The 24,749-nt window shown below is 32.9% G+C and overlaps 1 protein-coding gene across 4 annotated transcripts in view; it reads left to right on the plus strand.

Moving 5' to 3' along the window:
* RERE (arginine-glutamic acid dipeptide repeats) overlaps positions 1-24,749 on the plus strand; it is a 528,280-nt gene that overhangs the window by 33,816 nt on the left and 469,715 nt on the right. Inside the window, exon 2 of one of the 4 annotated variants that reach the window (XM_074307768.1) lies at positions 17,731-17,816. The exons of the other annotated variants lie outside the window; for them this stretch is intronic. The gene's annotated coding sequence lies outside the window, so the exon portion shown is untranslated. The remainder of the gene's footprint in view (positions 1-17,730; positions 17,817-24,749) is intronic. 4 annotated transcript variants of the gene reach the window in all.

The raw sequence follows: 24,749 nt of genomic DNA on the forward strand, positions 1-24,749 counted from the left end.
AAGGGATTTTGCCTTGGCAAAGAGAAGGTCCCTCTCTTCATGTGAGATGAATGATACTGGAGATATATATCTGAATGATGTGATGATGTTGGAGGAGGAGGAAAAGGAGTTCTTGGCAAAAGTGTTTTTGGTGAAGTCTCCTGAAGTGAAGCCCTCAGCTGGGAGGATGGAGGCCAGGGGTACTGTAGTAGACTTGTATGGAGGCTTGGTTAAAGTTTACCTGTCAGCTCCAAGTTTTCCAGAAGCAGAATACTTGTTGGAAGGCAGGAAGATGACCAGAATTCAGGCAGTATTATTTGGAAATGTTATAGAAGAGACATTATGTCTTTATTTTGTGGGTGAGAAATAAAAATACAGGGTAGTATGGATGAATTTAGTGTATTTTAATATTCTGAAAATTGTACAGGTGGTTGTTTTGAAATTGTGAATGTATTCAATGTCTCTTATCTGACATAGATTTGACTCTAGATTATAGAGTGCAAATATTAAATGGTTGTTTTTAAATACCTATGAATATTAATTAACTCACTTATTAAAAATCCATGATTAAGTTGGATGCCTATAATCAACAATGAATAATATAATAATATAATCAAAAATCAAGAATGAAATATCAAAATAAAATAGTTTTTTTTCTTATATTATGACCGCTGAATATATATATATATATATATATATATATATATATATATATATATATATTTTTTTTTTTGGTCTGAAGCAATTGAGGTGAAATGACTTGCCCACAATAACACAGCTAGGAAGTGTTAAGTGTCTGAGACCAAATTTGAACTCAGATCCTCCTGACTTCAAGGTGGTGCTATATATATACACTGCACCACTTAGTTTCCCCAAGAATTTATGGTTTTATATGGTAATGATCTGTTCATGGATCACTTAGTTTTATTATGTTTCTTGGTCATAGACCAGGCTGATCTTACCATGACTTCTTCAAAAATATTTTAATTGGTTATATAGAAAACTGATTGCATTCGAGTATATCATTGGATAATGCAAGTTTGTCATCACTGTTGGAAAAAAAGCAACTCAAGAGTACATAACTATCTAGTAATATCATCTGTCAATCTGTTCTTTCCTCTTCCTCCCCCTGATGCCCAGAAAAAAAGCAGCTGGTAGGGTTAAACATACTTGACATTACCAAGAAGGAGGTGTGAGGCAAAAGAACTTGGAAAATTCATCTACTGTTGAAAAAGTGTAGGTTCCATAATAGTGATTTACAAATTCTTATTTGTAATGGTCATTTACTTTACATAAAAGGAGTGTCAGAAGAATATATGTTTTTACAAATGATGGACTGAATTCTGGTATTTAGCGTGATTGTAGTCAACTAGTTCTACTTAGTATTAACTGTGAAATATATTAAAGCAGTAATAAGGAATGGAGTGAATGCTTTCTGCTGTTATCAGACTCCATTAACAAGATTTGCTGTGCTTGAATGCCTTTCATTGTTATGTTTTATGGTTTATACTAAAGCATTGTAAGTAAATGACATCCTTTCTGTGAGGATACAACAATTTCTAAAAGATTTTACAAACAGTATTGTTACATTTTCAGAAACCATCTGTTTACCTTTTAATAATGAGTACCAGGCTGCTTATGATTTGTTTTTCTTTTCCTCTGGCTTATAGGGATTAGGATTTTTAGTTTGAGAAAGAAAAGTATTTCATGATATGTTTTTGTTGGGCTAGATTGACTATATGAAAAATTTTGATGATAATCCTTCATTTCTACAATAAAAGACCTAGGTTAGTGTACTGCAAATGTTCTTAGGATATCATGAAATAATGACAATAAGACAAACTAACATTTATTAAGTGTTTTGTCACTGTATATAAATTATTCCATTTCATCTTCACAACTGTTGTTCAATTTATGGGAATTAGGAGTATTAGCCTTTCTTAAAGGTAAAATAACTGAGCCATGGAGAGATTATAAATGACTTGTTCATGGTCACACAAATATGAAGTGTTTGACTTCTTGAAATCTGAATTTTATTAATTTATTTCAAGTTAGAAACATTTTATTAATGGAATACATTATCTGATCCTTGAAGGCAATTAAGTTTCCTAAAGGGGCTCTCTTTTCTTATATTTAGATGTTTGACCTTACTTATGTTTTAATTTGTAGGCCATCTCAATATATATTTTTTTTTTAAGTAGGAGTTGGGTGAAAAATATCAAATTGTAGTATTGATGAATGCTTGATGTAAATTTGCATACAAAAACAATGTTGGTTGGGAATAGGAAGAACTTTTTTTGATGTTTGCCAAGTAAAACAGAAATCCTAGAATTTAAACAGTTGTATTACTGTAAAAGGTACTATGTTTTTACAATTTTGTTTTCTTAGATATTTGAGTTAGAAGCACTTTCTGGTTTTGAGCATAATCATGACAAAAGGCCTTATAACTTTCTCCACAAAATATAGAGAAGTTAACTCTCTTCATCTTTGGTATTCTCTTTTTAAATAGAAGGGGTTTGACTTAGTAATTAAAACATAGGTAGTCTTAAGGTCTTTGGTGATTTTTAAGTGGAAAGTTGATGGAAGTGATTTCTCTCTCATCTGATCTCAATATTGTATTGTGGGTTTGTTCTGGTTCTGGGATTTTATAAGTGTAAAAAACAAAGCAAAACAAAACTTCTTACACTAATCCAAACTAGCCATCTTCAATTTGGTGTCTTTAAAGTGTCTGGTCACTGAAAGGTAATTTCTTGGTTACATAGCCAGGATGTGAGACATCCATAGTCAGCTTTCTTTTTGCACACCCTCTCTTTATATTTATCATATTCGAATTTGTGTTGAGACATTCATCTGAATAGTGCATTTCTAGAGGGAATATTCTCACCATAAGTTTATTTTTGGTAATATCTAAAGGTATATAGTGAGGTCTTAAGTAATAAAATTCATTTTTTATGGATAAAGTGCTTTTCTATAGGTAAGGAAAAAACCATTCTATTCTTTTGTGAGAGTTGTTTGGCTGAGATTTCCATTTTATCTTTTGTGGCTTTATAATTTTGATTCCATCTACCTTTATTTTCTACTACTTCCTAACATATACTTTTATATATAGGTACTTCCTCATTGCCTTTTTTGTTCTCTCTACCTAGAATTTCTATTTTCTCCATCAAAGTCTAGTTTTATTATTGTAGTCCACACTAGACGTACCTTTATCTAAATTCCCATTGTACTTATTGTTATTTAATTCTGTAGATTATTTCATCTGTTTTAGTTTTATCTCTCCAGTTTGCTACAGGATCTATGAGAGAAGAGTCATATTTTTTGCTTTCTATTTCTACTGGGAGGTACTAGACACACATTAACTCATTTGATTCAGAATCTCAAGAGGAAGATTTTGGTGACAGTGACTTTCGTTTAGGTGCTTATAGCCCATCTTCTGGTCTTGATTCTCTTTCTCTATTAGATCAAAAGATCCAATCATGGGATTTGTGACTTTTTGGAGTCAAATGGCTAACTTTTTTTTTTTTTTTAATAGTATTTTATTTCTTGTATGTGTATTTGGACAAAATGTCCAAGTCCATATGACAAATTTGTGACAAAAGTCAGGACTAGAATTTAGATTACAATTTCATATTCTATATTCCCCTGGACAGCTAAGTGGCTCAGTGGATAGAGCACCAGCCCTGAATTCAGGGGGACCCAAGTTCAAATTTAGTCTCAGACACTTAACACTTCCTAGTGTGTGACCCTGGGCAAATCACTTAACCTCAGCCTCAGAGGGGAAAAAAAAAAGAAAAATAATCTATATTCCCTACCATGTTGCTGTAGTGTTTTTTTAAAGGTAAAAAATTTAAAGAATCTTTGCTAGCTATACATAATAACAAAACTTAAATGAGAGAATTTCAGTTATCAACTCTTTATAATAAAAGGACTTGGTTAATAACTTCTTTCCTCAGCAATTTAAAGTCTAACACAATGCTTTAATTTTTTGCTTGGTTGAGATCTCTCAATCAAAACTTCATGTTACTTTAGCATTTAAACCTATGTAAAGATCAAATTTCAATAAAAATTGATGAAATTTATAATTCCCTTGATAAGAATGATTTTCTCTCAGAAATTCCATTTTTTGGGAAATTCTGTTGGGCATTATAGAAACCATAAGAAAATAGATGACTTCGGTGTTTTGTACTGAAATTTGTTATCCAGTCCGGTTTTATTTCCCAGTGACAGCTTTGTAGTTATCTAGCCGTAATGTAGAATGGAAAAAATGAAGGGAAAAACCTAACCTCAAGTTAAAAGAGCTTTCCAGCAACTTTGTCACTCAAGATTGTATGACGACATAACTTTCTTTACATGAATAGATATTATAGCAAATGGATCTTTTTATTTTTTATTTTTTTAATTTATTTTAAGAAAACAAAAAAAAAGGAAAAGAGAAAAGGCATACAAAACAAAATAAAATAAAACAAAGAGAACATTGTCATGTGTCCAGCAGAGTATAAGGGAGGATTCAAAATATATAACAACAGATTGCCAGTTCAAGAAAGAGTGTGTGTGTGTGTTTGTGCTCATGCGTACATGCGTGTGTGTGTGTGAAGAAATTATATTTATGAGTGTCCATCTTTACTTTCTTATAAAGTATTCTTTTGTTCTCTGCTGTGTAGCTTTTTACTTTATTGTTTTTATCCCTCTTTCATACCTTCATCTGCAAGCAGGCTATAGTTAAAAAAAAGGATTTATGTAGATATATACATACTCACACAGCAGATGGATCTTAATGAACTGCTGCACTTACTTCAGCCCTTGAGGATAACAGCTTGTGCAATGTGTCCACATTTGGCACTAATTTTGACTCTGACCATCTAATCAACAAATGCATAGATAGGCTTTTTAATTTGATAGTAAGTATGAGGACAGTCACTAAATAACATTGACTTTGCTGAATATTATTCTATGATTAATGGAGACTGGCAGAGGAGTAAAAAAAGCAAAAGGACAAATTTTCATTTTTAAGAAACATGTAATCTTTTGTTTATAGGGGTACTATGCTGACAACCTTCCCTTCTCCCCATACATTTTGTTTAATTTTATTGATGTGACTAGAACAGTCATTTGGAACCTGGAAGTCCTAGATTTGAACTCCTTGGATACTAGCTAGGATTATCAAATCACTTAACTTTTCTTTAGCATCCCTTTCCTCTTCTGTAGAATGAGGATAATTAGAGTTCCTTCATGATTATATTTGGAGGAAGCCAAAGAGATATACTAAAGATAAATCACTTAGCTGACCTTCAAATACTATGTACATATTATTATTTTTTTTAGTTTTTTTTTAATTAAAGCTTCTTATTTAAAAAACGTATGCAATAGATAATTTTTAACATTCACCATTGCAAAACCTTGTGTTCCAAAATTTTTCCCTCCCTTCCCCTTGCTAGACAGCGAGTAATCCAGTATATGTTAAACCTGTGCAATTCTTCTATATAAATTTCCACAGTTATCCTGCACAAGAAAAATCAGATAAAAAAAGGAAAAAATGAGAAAGAAAACAAAATGCAAGCAAACAACAATAAAAAAATATTAAAATACTATGTTGTGATCCACATTCAGTCCCCACAGTCCCTTTTATGAGTGCAGGTGCTTCTCTTTTATCACATGAGTATTGGAATTGTCCTGAAACATTTCACTGCTGAAAAGAACCACCTCTGTCAGAATGATCATTGTATAATCTTGCTATTGCCATTTTACATATTATTGTTTGTGGCATAATGGAAAGATTACTTTAGGGGGAAATAGGAATATTAAAATCCTTGTTTGAGTCCCAATTCTGTAGCTTTTAGCTACATGGTATTGGCCAAACCATTCCTACTTCTTGGACCTCAGTTACTAAATTTTTAAAGTGAGGAGGTGACACCAGAGTCTTTCTAGCTCTGGCCTTTTTGATTCTATGTGCAAGTCCCAACCCATCATTTTATAGATGAAGAAAAAAAATGCAGTGACATTGCATTGTAAGTACTCTACAGATTATACTTTTGGGCACCATATGGGATTCTAGAAATCATACAATCTCAGTATTAAAAAACACAATAGTGTTAAAGCACCTGAAACTGATCTCATCTACCTACTCCAAAAATAATCCCTTGATGAAAGATTCTTGTGAGAAATCTGGTTTCATGTTTAAACTTTCCTCCTTTATGTCGTGCGTTTTTTTTTTTTTTTTTTTTTAAACCTTTTGTCTTTCCTGTTATAATGCATGTAGTAAAAACTAACCTGAGAGTAAAAAAATAAGAGTTTGGAGTCATTTGTTACTAACTGGTAACTTTAGATGAATAACTTTTTACCTGTTCTGACTTTTTCATAGGATTAATTTAATAAACATTTATTAATCACAACTCCTCTTTGGACTGTATTCTTCCTTCTTCCTTTTCCTTGCATAAGACATTCTTTCTTACCTGATTCCTGGCATTTTTATTAAATGACTCTTGTGCCTGGAAAACTCTTCCTCTTAGTCTCTCTACCTCTTGGCTTCCCTGACTTTCTTCAGATCTTATCTGAAATTCCACATTGTGTAAGAATCTTCCCTGTTAGACTGTGAGCTCTTTAATGCCAGAGGCTATTTTTTTTTTTTTTTTGATATTTTTATTTTCCCCAGTTATATGTAAAATTGTTTTTTTTACATTTGTTTTTTTTTTTAATTTTAAATTTTGAGTTCCAGATTCTCTCCTTTCCTCCCTTCTCCATTAAGAAATTATGCAAAACATTTCCATAAAAATTACCTGGTGAAAGAAAACATAGATTTCCCCTCTTTCCCTCCTTTTCTCTATCTAGGAGCCAAAGAAAATAAAAGTTAAAAAAAAAAACAAAAACTTTCTTCAATCTGTATTCTGACACAATCAATTTTTCCTCTGGCTATGGATAGCATTTTTCCTTTTAAGTTCTTCAGAGTAGTCATGGATCATTGTAATGTTAAGAATAACTAAGTCATTCACATCTGATCATTTCATTGCTATTATTTTGTATATAAATACAAACTGAGTTTTCATGTGCCTTCTCACTGCGCCAGTAATCACTTGTACCTTACTTTTGATGAAGTTAAATACTGTCTTCTTAGAGAAGGCTGCTGATAAACTGTGTTAAGTTCTTGTTCTTCATTTAGTAGCTTCTGAATTTCCCCATCAGTTTTGTCAAACTGGTCTTTAAAAAAAAAATTTCAATAGCGTTATATTTGTCCAATTACATATAAAGCTAGTTTTCAACATTCATTTTTGTAAGATAAGTTCTAAAATTTTGCCCTGTTTCCTGACCTTCCCCCAAGACAGCAACCAATCTGAAATAGATTATCCATTTACAATTATTCATTCATTCCTTTATAAAGCTTTTTATTTTCAAAACATATATATGGATAATTTTTTCAACATTGACCCTTACAAAATTGTGTTCCAAATTTTCCTCTTCTTCCCCACACCCCTTCCCCTACATTGCAAGTAATTAAATATATGCTAAACATGTTAAAATATATGTTAAATCCAACATATGCATATACATTTATTTAAAACACATTTCCATATATTAGTCATGTTGTGAAAGAAAAAGCTGAACAAAAGGGAAACACTATGAGAAAGAAAAAAGCAAACAAAAAAAAACAAAACGTGAAAGTAGTATGCTTCAATCCACATTCAGTCTCCATAGTTATCTTTTTGAATGTCAATAGCATTTTCCATTCTAAGTCAATTGGAATTGTCTTGGATCTATGTATTGCTGAGAAGAGTTAAGTTTGTCATAGTTGATCAACACATAATCTTATTGTTACTGTGTTCCGTGATTTTCTGGTTCACTCAGCATCAGTTTATTTAAATCCAGGCTTTTCTGAAATTAATTTGCTCATCATTTCTTATAGAACACTAATATTTCATTACATTACTATTTCTTGAAACCAGTATTGATTTTTTCAAGTGTTCTGGCCCAGATGAGTAAATGCAGTTCTGTAAACCAAATCTCTGATCTGTTTCACTGTTGCCAACTGTGAGATGACTCAGTTTTTCCTTACAAGTGAACATTTTGGGTTGGAGAAATATTCTTATTTGTGGACATTAAGTCTTCTGATAGTTGCCTTGAAGGTTAGAGAAAATAAGTCTGTGATGGTCCAGGACTCTGCTAATCTACGTTTGTTATTGTCATATTCTGTCTGCCTGTTCTCCTTATAATGACATAATCTGTTAAATGCTAATGTTTGCTGGGAGGATGCAGCCATGAAGTTGAATTGTATTTAGGTAGATGGAAGAAAAGCTTGATGGTGAGAAGGTCATGAGATGCTCAAGTCTTCAGTGGTAGTAAGTGACCATTGCTGTTTCTAGCATATGGATTACCTACAACTTTGATAGTCTGTGTCTACTTTGGTGTTAAAGTCACCCAGGAATATTGGCTTATCCTCTTTTGGCATATTAATGATGAGATCTCCAAGTCTTCATACAATTTTTTTTTTTTTTTTTTTTTTTTTTACTTTATCAGGATTTGTCACGGTGGGAGCATACACATATATTTTTCTGCAAGACACATTTGCATCGTCATGAGTCTTGTCTTTTACTTCTTTTGGGAGATATACAAGTTTGTTGAATAGGCTAGTTTTGATCACAAAGCCTGTATCAATTTTACAGCATTCTCTATCAATTGTGACCACTCCAGAAAAATGTATATTCATATTTGACTGGCCTCCATTTGCTAAATGGAGCTGCCAAATCCTTTTCCTTCATTTTTGAAGAAGACCAAAATGGCATCACTATGTTAGAATCGAGTTACAGTGTGTTTGACTGGCTGATCAGACTAATACAATCTTGAAATGCTCTGTCACAGTCAGACACAGATAGTCCCTATGAACATTGGGGTAGCTTCTTTAATTTTATGCATTTTGCTTTTCCTCTGAGTTACTTCAGTTCTGCTTTGCTCGTAGAAAACAGCACCTTTTCTGCTGAGGGCATGCCATACTAGGCAGTCTTGTGCCATTGTTTCCCATGTCAAACAGTCAGTTCAAAAACTCTTAAGAGAAACCTTGAGAGTGTCCTTTTATCGTTGCTTCTGACCACCTTGTGAGCACTTACCTTATGTGAGTTCTCCATAAAATGATTTTTTTGGTAAGCGTACATTTGGCATTTGAACAATTTGGCTACCCCACAGAATTGTGCTCTCTGCAGTAGTATTAGAATGCCTGGCAGTTTAATTCTAGAAAAGACCTCAGTGTCTGGTATGCTATCCTGCCAGGTGATCTTCCTAAGTTATTCAGTTTCCTGGTATGGCATTGGTGTATATATATTTTCAAACTTTCTAAGCCAGTGCTCTGTGTGTGTGTGTGTGTGTGTGTGTGTGTGTGTATACTAGAAAGTATACTGTCAATGTAAGTGAACTTATCCACAGCATTCAGAACTTCACCATTCACTGTGACTGATGGTTCCATATGTGGATGGTGTGGTTCTGGCTGATAGAGGACAGCAGAGAATTAATCCATACTTTGTTGCATCTCACCTTGCAAGGTTGCATTGAGTGCAGAATCATCTGCAAACAAAAAATCATGCACCAACATTCTTTAAACTTTAGTTTTGGCTTGTAGCCTTTTCACATTGAAGAATTTACCATCCGTGTGGTAGTGGACTTTAATTCTATGTTTGTACTCAATGAAGGTATTTGACAAGGTGGCTGAAAACATTATAGCAAAAAGCATGGGAGCAAATACTCAGGCCTGTTTCAATCCACTGGTGACTGGGAAAGCTCAAGAGCATTACTCACTGTCCAGAACTTGGGAAAGCATGCCAGCGTGAAATTGATGTACTATACTGATAAACTTCTGCACAATTGAATTTTGACAGAATTTTCCATAAGTCCTAATAACTGACAATATCAAAAGCCTTGGTCAGATGTACAGATGTTGTTTATAGACTTCTGTTCTGCTCTTAGAATTTTCCCTCTAGTTGTTGAGCATTAAACATATTGACTTCTTCTGAAGCCACACTGCTTCTCTGGTGTATGACTTTTTTCTAGATGTACGGTCAACTTATTAAGGAGGATTCTGACAAGAATCTTGCTAGCAATGACTAAGAGAGAGGTCCTCTCATCTTTCCCGTGATTGCCACAGGACAATCTGTTCTGTTTACCTTTATAAAGATGGACAATGGAGACATCCTTGAGCTCCTAGGTCATAATTTCCTCTTGCCATATAATCTGCAAAATTTCATTCAGCTTTTGTATGAACAATGGACCCCATCCCCTCACCCCCTTTTTATAATCTCAACTGGAATGGAATCAGCCCCTGGTGCTTTATTACACAAAAGTAGCCCAGTGGCATTCAGAGCCTCTTTTTCAGTTGGAACTTCAGCTAGGGAGTGATTGATTTCAACTTGAGGTAAATGGTCAATAGCTTCAGCATTGATTGTTGAGAACACTGTGCAAGTATTCAACTCATTTCTCCAGGACCATGAACTTATTACTAATCAGCACTGAATAGTGAATGCACCATAGGTCTTTGGCCCATAAATAGCTTTCAGTGCATCATAAAATGTTTTGGATTGATAGTATAAAACTGAATTTCATCTGCTTTTTTTTTTTTAACTTAGTTAAGAATCCTGCATCTTTCTAATTTTGATTGCACTTTACTTTTGATGGAATTGAACTACCTTCTTAGAGATGAGCTATTCTATTATATACTTGTGGAGTTCTTGTTTTTCATTTAGCAGCTTCTGAATTTTCATCACGACAGTCTTAATGTTTGCAAATGTTCTGATACATATGAGTAAATGCAATGTTGGACACCGAATCTCTAAAAGCTGCTCACTCCTTTTGTTAGATACTGGTTTTTCCTGAACATCTTATATTTCAATTAGGAATTAAAAGTATAGAGAAAGTGTATTCTAGAGTTAGGGGCAATTTGTGAAATGACATGGAAATAAAGGCTGGAATGTGGAGTTCAGAAAACAACTGTTAGGCCATTTTGTCTTGAAAGTGAATTGTGTCCAAAAAAAAAAGAAAAAAGTGAATTGTGTCCCTGAAAAGGAAATAATAATAGGAACTAAGTTTTATAAACAAACTGTAAAACTGAAGAATGTGTGTGTATTCTCAGAGGTAATACTGGGTCACAGAAGAAGTGCCATGGAAAGATGTGCATTTTTAGAAGTTTAAATTTTGTAATTGTGAGAAGAATAGATTTGAGAAAATAGAAGTTGGGAGATCAATTAGGAGATTATTGACAGAAAAGGAAAATGATAAATCTTGGAGAGAGTGTGAAAAAATTGGGACACTCATGCGTTGTTGTATTTGGGAATTGATTTAGCCATTTGAAGAACAATTTGGAACTGTGCCCAAAGGGCAGTGAAACTACTTTGATTTAGCAATGACACTACTAGGTCTGTATCCCAAAAAGATCATTAAAAAAGGATAACAGACTTATATGTATAAAAATATTTATGTCAACTCTTTTGGTGGCAAAGAATTGATAAGTGGGGCATGTCCAGCAATTAGAGAATGGTTGAACAAGTTGTGGTATATAAATGGAATACTGTTGTGCTATGAAAAGTTGGATTTCAGAAAAAGCTGGAAAGACTTATATTAACTGATGCAAAATGAAGTGACCAGATTGAGGAAAATATTATACACAGCAACAATACTACACATGATTATCAAATATGAATGATTTAGCTATTCCAGGTAATACAATGCTTCTCATTGGAAAATACTGTCTATGTCTAGAGAAAAAACTAATGGAGTCTAAATGTAGATTGAAGCATATTAGTAATACTTTATTTTTTATGTGTTTATTTTGCCTTGTTTGTCTATTTTTACATGGTTGCACATATATGACCTATCAAATTGCTTACTGTTTTAGGGAGAGTGGGAAGAAGGGAAAGAAAAATTTGGAACTGAAAATTTAAAAAAAGGTTGTTAAAAATACTCTTTGCATGTAATTAGAAAAGATAAAATACTATTTAGAAAACAGTTTAGAATCTGGGTAAGAAGTCATGGGTATCTAAAGTAGAGAGGGTAGTGGCCATATAAATGGAGGAAGAGGGATGAATGTATATATTGTAGAACATTGTGAGAATCACATGGAAAAATGCTTTGTAGATAATAAAACAGTATTGAATTATCCAACCTTTTTATGAGATATTAGAGTCAAACCTAGAAACTTGTTTTTTTTTTAATAAATTTTGATATAATTCTATAGGAATTCTATAGGAAATATAAGGAGTAACACAAAAAATATTTGAGGCAAAGAACAAATCTATATTCTTAGATAAAGCAAGCTTTTAGAAATGAAAGTAGTTGTATACTGTACCAGTTTGATTAGATGTAATTACAAATGTTAGTAGATTGAATACTGATAACTTTCTTTGTTGCTGTTCCATTTGCATTATCTCTTTAAGCTTTCATTATTGTGCTTTTGACTTGTGCCTGTGGAGGGGGGGTGGGTGTATTTTAACTTTTGGCTGTGAGATCACTAATCATTATATAAAAGATAAAGTATTTGTGGAAAAACTCAATGCTAATGCTTAATTCTGAAGAAGGACAAATGACCCAGAGGACTAAGTCAAATGACATTATTTGTTTATAGTGGAACAAAGCAAAATTATTGGATCAAAAATGCTTGAAAAAGAATTTCGTCTGAGAAAATTTCAAAAGTCCCAAGGTTATTTAAAATGATATTCAAGATCAAGAAAATTTATGTAAGGGGTCAATTTGTGGGATTGAAAATAAAAGTATAATTATATCATGAATCAAAACCAGATGTTGCTAGGTCTGGGATTATTGCAATTGGTATGAAAACTATTTAAGAATCTGATGTTTACTTGAACCATATGTTGAAATCAGTTCTCAAAAGTGAAATATAAACCAATAGAAAGTTGATTTAGGATACTAGAAAGTAGGCTTTTGATACTTTTTTTTTGGAGCGGGAACGCTAAAATCTATTTTAAGAAAGCCAGAAAACTTAAGTATGGACTTCCAAAATGTTTGTAAAAAACCTTGGTTTAATTGGTGAGAAGAATAAATCAATTACAGTTTTGATGATGCTTTTATTCTTACAAACCCGTGTGATACTTTATTTACTAAGAGGAATGCCTATTCAGTCGTTTAGCAAACATTTACTAAGTTTTTATTTACTAGGAAATTTCTTCATCTCTTGCCGACCAAGATAGGCAAAAACACTTTCCTTGCCCTCAAGGAGCCGACAGTTCTAAAGGGACAGACACCATGCAAATAACTATTTATTTGGTATTAGTATAAATAGTAATCTTATTGGAAAGTGTAGCAGAGCCTTCAAAACTCTTCATAGCCTTCCCTCTTCAGTCCTTTCCAGTCTTCTTATACCCCTCCTCCTCCACTTAGTGACATTGGCTTCCTTTTTTTTATTACTCTAACAAGACACTATTTCCTTTGTCTGGTCATTTTCACTGATTGACCCTTATTCATGGAATGTTCTTCCTTCTTCATCTCCACTTCACCCTCCCACCTGCCCTGGCTTCAAGTCCCATCTAAAATCCCACCTTTCCCAATTCCTCTTAATTCTTGTGCCTTCCCTCTCTTTATTATTTCTAATTTATCCTATCTTTTCTTTTTTTTTCCCCCATGAAGTTGTTTGCATGTTGTCTCCTATTAGCTTGTGAACTCATCAAAAGCAGTCAGCATCTTTTGCCATTTTTTGTATCTCCATTGCTTAGCACAATGCCTGGCACAGAGAGTTTAATAAATTTTTATTGGCTGACTGCTGAAAAGAAAGTGAGTTTGATCTTCTGATCTGGAAGCTTGGGGCTAGAGATGAGGAGGGAAAACATTCCAAGGATGGGAACATGGGACTGACCTGGGATTGATTATACTGTTTTGACATATGCTGGCTTTGTGGCCATGGACAATTCACTTAATTTCTCACTGCTCCAAAGTGGGAATTAGCACTGAATTGCCAATGTGCATTGGCAAAAGGAGTGTCTACGACGGTTAAAGTGAAATAAAAAAATCAGATGAAAAGAAAAGCCCCAGATTTATGAAGTCCATGTTTTTGTGGGGCTTGCAGTTTAGTTGGATTTTTAAGATGGACGAAAATGTAAATAACTTAAAACCAAGCAGCTAAATGTGGTGCATACTCTGTACAAATGTTGAAAGAATTTTGTTCTGTTAGTTATGTCGGACTTTTCATGACCTATGGGATTTTTTGAGCAGAAATATTGGAGTAGGTAGTCATTTCCTTCTCCAGCTCATTTTATAGATGAGAAAACAGAGGCAAACAGAGTGAAGTGAGTTACCTAGGGAAGTTAGGAAGTATCTGAGAGATGGGATTTGAACTCAAAAAGATGAGTCTTTCTGACTCCAGGCTTAACCCTATTCACTGTGCTACATACCTTCCCTGTTGAAGAAATATTCTTGTCTTAATCTATCCTTCTCTTCCTTTTTCCTTTTTTCCTCTTATTTCCTTTTTGAGTGTTTGTGTATATTCTTCTCTTTTTTTGACTAGTTTAGAAGAAAGTGAGGTTCAAATGCCAGCCACTTCCCTAGCCCTTTTTTCTAATTAGTATAGATTCCAATTTTTGCATCTGTATTACATTATATTAATTTCCCTGACTTTTTTTCTTCCTGTTTTCATTCTTATTTTAAGACAACTGAGGCATGAGATATTTGAGGCATTCTGACTAATTAGGTAGGATTCAGAGGGGTTGTGTGTATACATACTTTACAAATATATATTTATGCATGTATATATGTATATGTGTACAATCATATATATATATATTTTCCCCCAACATTAGAATGCAGTCAGTTTCTCTTGGTGACATGATTATTTGTTCATGTTTACTTTTTTATATTTGACTCCTGTATTTTCACTTCAAAGTTTCTAAATATTTCTTGTCTTTTCATCAGGAATCTTTGGAATTTCATTAGAATAGAATGTAGGACTTTCATTAGAGTTCCATTTTCCCCTCTTTAGAATTATACTCAATTTTTCTGTGTATATCATCCTTGATTTGTAAGCTTTATATATCCTTAGCCTTTTTGGAGTGTTGTATTCTAAGGTTATACTTCTTTATAGTGATGTTTGTTAAATAATGTATAATTCTGAGATGGCTATCCTTGGTACTTGAATTTTTTCTTTTTGGCTGTTTGATCTGTAAACTCTAGATGTTGGTTATAATCTTCTTGGGTATTTTCATTTAAAATTTTTTATTTTTGGAAGTGACTGGAGGAAGACTTTTAGATAGTCTAGTGACTTTCACATTCTCTCTCCTTGATTTGTTTTCTAGATTAGTTACTTTTGTTATAATAAATATTATGTTTTCTTCATTTTTTTTCAGCCTTTTGTTTTGGATATTTCATGCTATTTCATGGAACCATTAGCTTTTATTTGGTTCATTCTGATTTTCAGGGAGTTTGTTTTTTGGGCAAGGCCTTGAACCTAATTTACCCAGCTGTTAATTCTCTTTTCAGTTCTTTTGCCCATTACTCATATTTCTTTTTCCATTTTTTTTTTTTTTTGTAGTGCTCTCATTTTATATATAGTTTTAACTCTTATCTCTTAGAATTCTCCCATTATCTCATCTTTGGTCCTATTTATGTGATGCTGAATGGAACTAGAGGAAATCATGAATTCAAGTTGACTGACTACTACAAAATTGTCATTTAATTTCAATTGGCTCCTTATTGTAGCAAGGCAATATTTTTACATCTTTTTAATTGATTCAATTGTTATTTGACACAGTATAGAGAGTGCCTAGAAAACAGCTGGGCAGCCAGGTGGTAGTAGACGGAGAAACAAGCTTGGGGTCAGAAAGGCCTGAGTTCAAATATGACCTCAAATACTTGGTAGCTGCCTGAGTCTGGGCAGGTCACTTACTTATCCCTGTTTGCCTCAGTTTTTTCATCTGTTAAATGACAAACCACTTCAGCGCCCTTGCCAAGAAAACTCCAAATGTGATCATAAAGAATTAGACACAACTGAAAAATGACTGTCCACAGTGGTTATTCTAAGCTTTTTCATTCTTCTTCAAAGCTCCCATTATATCCTTCTCAGTTAAGAACCTCACCTCATACTTCATTGAAAAAAAAAAATGTAGTTGTTCATTGAGAGCTCCCTTTTTCTTATTTTCCTCATCTTATATCACTTGTGCATATCCCCCTCTCACATTTATCTTTTCACACTTGTCCCTTATGAAGAGGTGTCCGTCCCATCTATCAGAGAAATAGGTAATTAAATCAAAGAATCATAGATCTTAGAAAGGCAAATCATCTGTTAACCACATATTCCAGAAGTGAAAACAGACTCAGAGAAGTCAAATGACTTACCCTCCTAGTAGATAGTAGATAGTAGGATCACTATTTGAACCTAGATTTCTATACTCTGTATCTAGGATTCTTTCCATGGTCACATTGCTTTCAGCATTTTACAAATGGCAGCACTTTCAGCAGAATATCATACCAACATCACATTCATTTTATTTTTTTTGTCCTTATACAACTTAGAATATGTCTGTGCAACAAGTATTATTAATTCAGCAATTTTAGTTGATCATTTGTAGAATTAACTTCAGTTATTTTTTCATAGTATTGACAAATGCTTTGTGATTGGATGCTTGACTAAATTTATCAAGTCACTCAAAATATTTTAGAACCTGTAGGCAAAATGTCTTGCTTAAAATTCTAACATTTCTAAAAGATTTACCTTTTAAATCCTGACTAGGATGGTATTAATTTATATCACCCTGACTTGTAATTATGATCTTATACTTTACTATTCATTTGTTATATAAATCAAGTAAAATTCTTTTGCTTGAAAGTTGATTGACTGAAATGGTACCTATGTTAAAGCATAAAAAACATACAAAGAGAACTTGAATGATGTCTGCATTAGACCCTTTTAAACTTTTGTTAGCACTAATTTTGATGTTGTACAATGACAAATTTATTAGTTTTTCTGTGAAATTTATTTGTTTTCATTATTGAAAATAGATTCCTGCAATTAAATTAACTCTTCTGATGGATGGACTACACCTGAGACTAGCACTATACATAATTCTGAACCTGAGTCATATTTTACCCATGTATATTTAGTGTTTTGACATTAAACGGTCATCTACACATTTTTTGATTTAACTTTTTTGTATTAAAAAAAAACCACATTTTATTTTCAAAACATATGCATAGACAGTTTTCAACATTGACCTTTGCAAAACCTTGTGTTCCAAAATTTTTTCTTCCCCCAACTCCCTCCTGTAGATGGCAAGTAATCCATTATATATTAAACATGTTTCCATAGTTATGCTGCACAAGAGAAATTTGATCAAAGGAAAAAAATGAGAAAAAAAATAAAATGCAAGCTAACAGCAACAAAAACGGTGAAAATACTATGTTGTGAACCACATTCAGTTACCATAGTCCTATCTGGATGCATGCAGATGGTTCTCTCCATCATAAGACCATTGGAACTGGCCTGCATCACCTCATTATTGAGAAGAGCCACGTCAATCCATCTGTATATGTGTTTTTGTTATTAAACATAAGACTCAAGAAAGTTGGCATTTTCATGACTTCATTTATCAAACCATCCATTTATGTGTACTGGAAAGCACAGTCATGATAAAAAGATGCTTGTTGTTTCATATTGGATGATCTTGGGAACTTTATATATTTTTCAGAATGTTTTTGTTGAAAACATTTACCTAGAAAGTGTTCTTGAATATATGAACATTCTGAAATAACTATATTCATTACTTCTTTAATTGTATCTTTCAGATTCTCTGCATCTTGGGACTTTTAAAAGTGTGATTCTAAAGACATTATTTAGCTCTAGGGAGGATGTTAATTTGCTTTTTCATATGGTGAGTTAATGTACATCTTGTAGCATTTTTGTAATAATTAGGATGGTGGACTTAAGTAAATTTTTTTGGTAGCTGACGAAGTAAGAAGAGTGCTATAGAGATATTCTATCTTCTATGATTTTTTTCTTTTAAATAGTATTTTATTTTTCCAATTACATGTAAAGACAATTTTTAACATTTTTTAAAATAAATTTTTGAGTTCCAAATTTTCTCTCTCCATTCTTTCTGTCCCTCTTCCTTAAGATGTAAGCAATTTGATATGGTTATAATTTATTATTTTTAAAAAATCATACTTACCTGATAGGCTATAATAGATGTTAATGATAAGTTGTGGTTCTGATATATCAAATTCGTTCCTTATCAGAACAACCCAGACAAATATCAAATCCCAGCAGATACTACTATACTAAGGAACTGATTAAGTGCCACAATTTTCCTGGTTGCAAAATGTAGTTTACATTATCGAATTGTTCAGTATTATTTAATTGTTTTTCTTTGTTATGTCAGCAAATATCTAGAAAGATAATTGGTTTTTTATAAGGATCCAGGGTGGCTTCATCAAGAACAGGTTATGCCAAACTATAGCTTCATTTCCTTTATTGACAAGATTACTAATTAAGTAGAAGGAAATGCTTTATGAGAAGTTTACTTAGGTTTTAGGAAAGCTTTTGGTAATATTTCTTATATTAGCTTTGTGGAGAAGATGAAAAAGTATGGACAAGATGAAAGTGCAGTTAGAAGAATTCTGAATACTTTGCTGTCAAATTAGGAGTAAGTCTTCAGTGGACTACCTGTCTCTGTGCTCTGGGACATTTTTATTAGTAAGCTGAATAACACAGATGGTCTTAGAATGCTCATCACATTTGTAGAGAACATAAAACTGAAAGTGGGTTAGCTAACACACTAAACAATAATCAGGATCCAAAAAGATCTTGATAGTCTAGAGCTTTGGTCTCAGTTTAGTAAAATGAAATTCAATGGAAATAAATGCAAACTCTTACACTCGGGTAAGAAAAATCAATTTCAGAAGTCCAACCAGGAAGAAATGTAGTAGCCAAAAGACCTAGTATAGTCTTGAGGGTAAAATATCTCTTGGGAATGGGGGAAGTGATAGTTCCATTATACTCTGCCTTGCTAGATTTAATATATAGTATTGTATTCTTGGCACCACCATTGAAGAACATTAATAAGTGAGAGAATTTCTATAGAGGAGTATAATCAAGATAGTGATAACCCTTTAGTATATATATCGTATGAGGAGTAGTTGATGGAATTGGGTATTTTTATTTTAAAGAAGAGAAGAGAGAGGGAAGAGAACATAATGGTTATTTTCCAGTATTTGAAGGGCTACTCTGTGCCCATTGGAATTAGATTTGTTCTACTTGGCTTTAGAAGGCAGAACCTGAAGTGTTTGAAAAAAAAATTTTTTTTTAAATATTCAAAACTATGTATTTTCCTCCCCCTTCATCTCCAGCTCATTTTATTTTTTTTATGATATTCTCTTTTTTCTTCAATTATGTGTTAAAACAATTAAAACATCTTTCTTTAAAGTTTTGGGTTCCAAATTATATTATTTTTTGCTTCTTTCTCCTCCCCTGTCCCTGAGAAGGTAAGTAATATTAGTCATCTTGTACAAGAAGACTTAAAAATTATGAAAGTGAAAAATAGTATGCTTTAATCTGTATTTAGATAGTGTTCTTTCTCATGAGGTGACTAGAATGTGCTTGGTGTTTTCTCTTAAAAAATATTTTATTAAAAAAAAAAAAGAAAAACAGAAAAGGAATACAAAGAAAAATAAAAAACAAAAACAAAAGAGAATATTATCATGCACCCAGCAGAACATCAGGGAGGATTTAAAATTTAAAATTAACAGTAAGAGAGAGAGAGAGAGAGAGAGAGAGACAGAGAGACAGAGAGACAGAGAGAGACAGTGACAAAGGCAGAAAAAGACAGGGAGAGGGAGAAAGAGGGACAGAGAAAAAAACAGAGACACAGAGAGAGGGAAGGAAAGGGAAAGAGGGAGGGAGAGACAGAAGAGAAGAGAGAGACTCTGTGTGTGTGTGTGTGTGTGTGTGTGTGTGTGTGTGTGTGTGTGTGTGTGTGTGTGTGTGTGTGTAATTAGTAGAAGAAATTATATGCATGAGTGTCTCTGTGATTTCAAGACCTGCAGTCTTTTGTTATGGCTGCTGCTAAGTCCCATATAATTCTAATTGTAGCTAAAGCACATTTGAATTTTATTTCTTGTTTCTTCCTAAATTTTCTCTGATCTGCAGGGTTTGAAATTTGGCAATAATATGCCTATCTGTTTTTCATATAGGATCTTTATGTTAAGATGATGATTGTTGGATTGTTTCAAGAATTATCACTTTACAGTACAGTTTGAGATCTGGTGTGACTAGACCATCTTCCAAAAAGTAGTAATCCAAAAAGTTTAATGAGCTATCTTTTGAAGGTGTGGACTCCCCCTTGTTGGGAAGTAGTTTCCAAGTTTCTTTAACATTGATTATTTTATAGTAGAGATTCTTTTTTTGTGTTTAGTTTGAATTCTTTAGAAAGACTATGGGGGACATATATGGAGAAAGGAAATTTTTTTTTTAAAATTGATGACGATAGTATATTTTTACTGCAACAGAATGCTAAAATTAAAACAAAATTGATGTGATTAATAATTGAAAGTAAAACCAATGCCCAAGGATCTAAGAAATATAAGAACCCCAAATTTGATCATTTATGGGTTCTTTTCTTTTAAATAGAAAAAAAGATGATATTACTGAGTTCTCAAAGTGAGAATGGGAGTTCTTTGTTGTATTTTTTGGAAATAATACTGTTGTTCTCTTTTCTATATTGAATATATGTTTGTCCTTGCCACTAATTAATAGTGAATTGCAGAAAAATTGCAATCTTATTTCTACTGACCCCTTTCTTTGCATGAGACTACCTATGGACAACTTTCCATCTGGATAAGATTTAATATAATATCTAAATTGTTACTATAACATTACAAAGGCTGTAATATTTTTTTATACTTGAACTTTAGACTTGAGACAGATGTTTGTCTTATGGATTGTTAAGTTGAGTTGTCAAGTAGTAATGACATTTCTAAAGTTTAAATGTTGAAAAAAAATTTAGACATATTTGATAAATTGAAATGTTTATTTTAGGATATTTTAAACTCTTGATATTGTAAAAAGTGATGGTATAGGCCATCCTTCCACTTCAGTGGAAAAATGTCAAAAGGTCTGCTTCCTGTTGGAAAATAATATTTTTCATTTAGAAATATTTCCTTGTAAAGGAAGCTGGAATGAATATATGACATAGCATTTTTTCAGTAATTGCCTGGAAAAAGTAATGTTTGAAAGTAGATTTTTTTTAACCTTGTATTTCATGTGGTTGTTTGTTTGCTTTTGCATGACCAAAAATTTCTTCCAGTGTCTCTCTTCCAGAGAACCATCCCATATAGCATTTAAAAAAATAAGATAAATCACCAAAATTAATACAGAAAAAGTCCAAAAATTTATGCAATATAGATAGATAGATAGATAGATAGATACCTGTGTTCCTCCCAATTTTGTAAAAGATTGGTTTGAGAATGTCTTCTCATCTATATATCGGGAACATGATTGTTCTTTATAATCTTGCATCATTCATGTTTTTAAAAATTGTTTTATTGGGGCACCTAGATGGTGCAGTGGAGAGAGCACAGCCCTGAAGTCAGTTGCATAAATAGATTTTTTTTCTGAAACTATTCCCTTCATTATTTCTTATAGTGTAGTAATATTCCATCATATTTATGTGCCATTTGTTTGGCCACCCCCTAATTGATGAGTGAGTACCTTGTTAGTTTCCATTTCTTTCCAGCTCTTTCTCTGGTTTTGTACATTCTTAGAATTGTTGTTTTGCCTGAAACTAGTCTCTCTCATAAACTACTCTCCCTCTTATTTAGTATATTTTCTAGATCTTTATAGAGATGATGTGGGAGGAGACTTTTACTCTAATTCTATTTGTTACTCTTCCATCTTATAATAAAACTTTAATAATTATAGGAACGAACTGTCATTTGACTTTTCATTTCTTTGTTTTAAAGATCTTTCTAAAATGTATTAACATATTTTTAAGATAAATTGAACATAATCTTTTTTATATTGGCATTATGGAATGAGGAGGATATATACTCAGGATCTGGTTTCAAATTCCAATGCTACTTGTCTGGTCTTGATCAACTACGATAGCTTTTTAGGATCTTTATTTCTTTCTTTGTAAGTGGGTAGATTACAGGTATATGATCATTGGATCATAGATTTGATGCTGTAAGAGACCATAGAAATTATCTAATATCATTTTATAGATTTAAAAAATGAGGCTCTAGAGAGTTTAAAGAATTGACTCATATAGGTAATACATGGCAGGATTGAGATTTGCAATTAGGTGGTCTGACTCCAAATATAGCATTGTTTTGATTGTCATCTCATTTCTGAGGTCTCCTTTAGCTCTAAATATATAAATATAATCCTCTAATCCAGGTTATTATAGGGTCTGAGAAAATCATTCTGGATTAGTCAAAATAATTATGCTGGATGCTATGATTTTGCAAATTATTTTTGTAGATATGGCAGTATATGAGATATTGATATAATGTTAATCCAGAAAATTTAATTAATTTTATTTTTTAATATGGTAGATGTGTGTGCCTGTGTCTGTGTATGTTTTATTGTTTCAAAAATAAAATTATGTGATTATTTTTATTTTATTTTATTTTTCTTTTGGAAAAAAAAAAGATATATTTTGACAAATCAGTTTTAAAAAATCCTTTCTAACCTTTCAGGGTTTTGTTTTATGAGCTCCTCTCCATAATTTTTTTTTTTTTTGAAAAGGTAGTTCATATAAACTTGTCTGTGTTTCTAAGTGAAACATGATACATTGTGTCTGCTGTTTTGACACTATTTTTTCTCAGCCTGTTCCAGTTTCTGAGTTCTATGCTTTGACTTCCCTGTTCTTTGGTGATGTTGCCTGATTGTTTTATTACACGTTTGGTAAGCCACAACATTTAGAGGAACTGTGATCTGCTTTGGTGAAGAGAAGACCCACAATGATAAATCACAGGTCCTTGAATTATTAAAGTGCAAAAGAGATAATTGGGCCATTCAAACTTAATCTAATACAGGAAGAATTTGCTGCCAAGATGCAGTTTATGGTCTTGAAGACCACAAAGGCACTGCACTTCAATTTAAGTTTTATTTTTTGTTTTCTTCCTGCTGTTTCACTACTGTTAATCATAGGTCTTGTGAATATTAGAAATATTTTACTTTGGCACCATCCAAGTAAAACGATAATGTTTCTGGACAATTGGTTGATTTCTATAATAGCTATCTTTTTTTCCCCTAGGATTTTGAATATGGATTCAGTTTTTCTATCCTGAAATCTAAATTGAACATGTTACATAGTACATTTCTGTGCACTTGTACTTTCCTCCCCCAAACAAGTGATGATGAAGTACAATTCTAAAGAGAGAATTGCTACAACTGTTGCCTTTTGCATTGAATGCTTCCCTTTTGACTGTCAGGAGAAATTGTGAGAAACCAAGGAACGCACTAATCAGGTTCATGCTGTTTCTACTTTTGGTCAAGTACGATATGCAAAAACATTGCAGATGAAATGCTTATTTGCTCTAGGGTGCTTTTTAACTAAAAGTTGGGAAGGAAACAAAATAGGAAGAAAAGAAACAGATTAAGAGGTATTGGTTGAAGCAGTAGAATCATGCTAGTGCTCATTAAAAATGCAGCGAACTACTGCTCACTCTCCCTTCACCTATTAGGCTAGAATTAGATACTTTACTAAATATTGGGACCTTAGCTTATTTCTTGCTCCTTACACATATCTAGATCTTCATCCTTCAAACCTTCAGTTGATTCTTGTTATCCCCTCAAGCTATTTCATTTCCCTATATCTCTTGTCCTTTTCACTACTCCAAGAAAAAACTGTTTACACTTATTGCCTCTATTTCTTCTCATTTGTTTAGTCACTTGCTATCTGGTTTCCCATCTTGTCAGTCCACTGAAACTATTTTGGTATCCTATGATCTCTTAATTCCAAATCCTTTTCTTAGTCCTCATCCTCTACCTTTCTAAAGCAGTTGACCCTGTTGAATACCCTCTTCTAGATAGTCTCCCAGATCTATATGTCCAGTCTTAATTGCTTTCCTGAGATTTGATCCTGAATTGCTAACTATGTATTAGATATTTTGAACTGGATATTCCATTGGTATTATAAACCAAGCATGTCTAAAATAACATTAAGCCTTCTACCTTAAATGTACTTCCTTCCAATAACCCTATTTCTATCTTACTATTGTCCTGGCCACCCAGATCATTTCCCTCTTTAATATGAAACTTTAAAAGACTTTCTATCACCACAAAGATTAAAATCTACTTGGCTTAGCATTTCAAGCCATTTGTAACTTGGTTCCAACCTACCTTTCCAATCTTCCAACGAAAATTGGTCTTTTTACTGTTTCACACATAAGATATGCCATTTCTCTCCTCCTTGCCATTTCATAGGCTGTTTTCTAGGAATATATTTCCACTTTACCTCTTGAGTTTACCTTCTACAGGTAAGCTTTCCTGATGCTAGTGCTCTGCCCTCCACATTATTTTGTAGGTTTTTTTTTAAAGGTGAGAAGGGATATTATATTAGAATAAACTCTAGGAGGGGAGAGATTGCTTTTCTTTGCCTCTATAATTACTGTATCTTTGTGCATAGTTACTGGTACACTGTAGTAATGAAAGGAATTGGGGGCAGCTAGGTGGCGCAGTGGATAGAGCACCAGCCCTGAAGTCAGGAGGAACTGAGTTCAAATATGGCCTCAGACACTTAATACTTCCTAGCTGTGTGACTCTGGGCAAGTCACTTAACCCCAATTGCCTCAGTTTAAGAAAA

The sequence above is a fragment of the Sminthopsis crassicaudata genome, chromosome 3 (assembly GCF_048593235.1).
Source record: "Sminthopsis crassicaudata isolate SCR6 chromosome 3, ASM4859323v1, whole genome shotgun sequence".
NCBI lineage: Eukaryota > Metazoa > Chordata > Mammalia > Dasyuromorphia > Dasyuridae > Sminthopsis > Sminthopsis crassicaudata.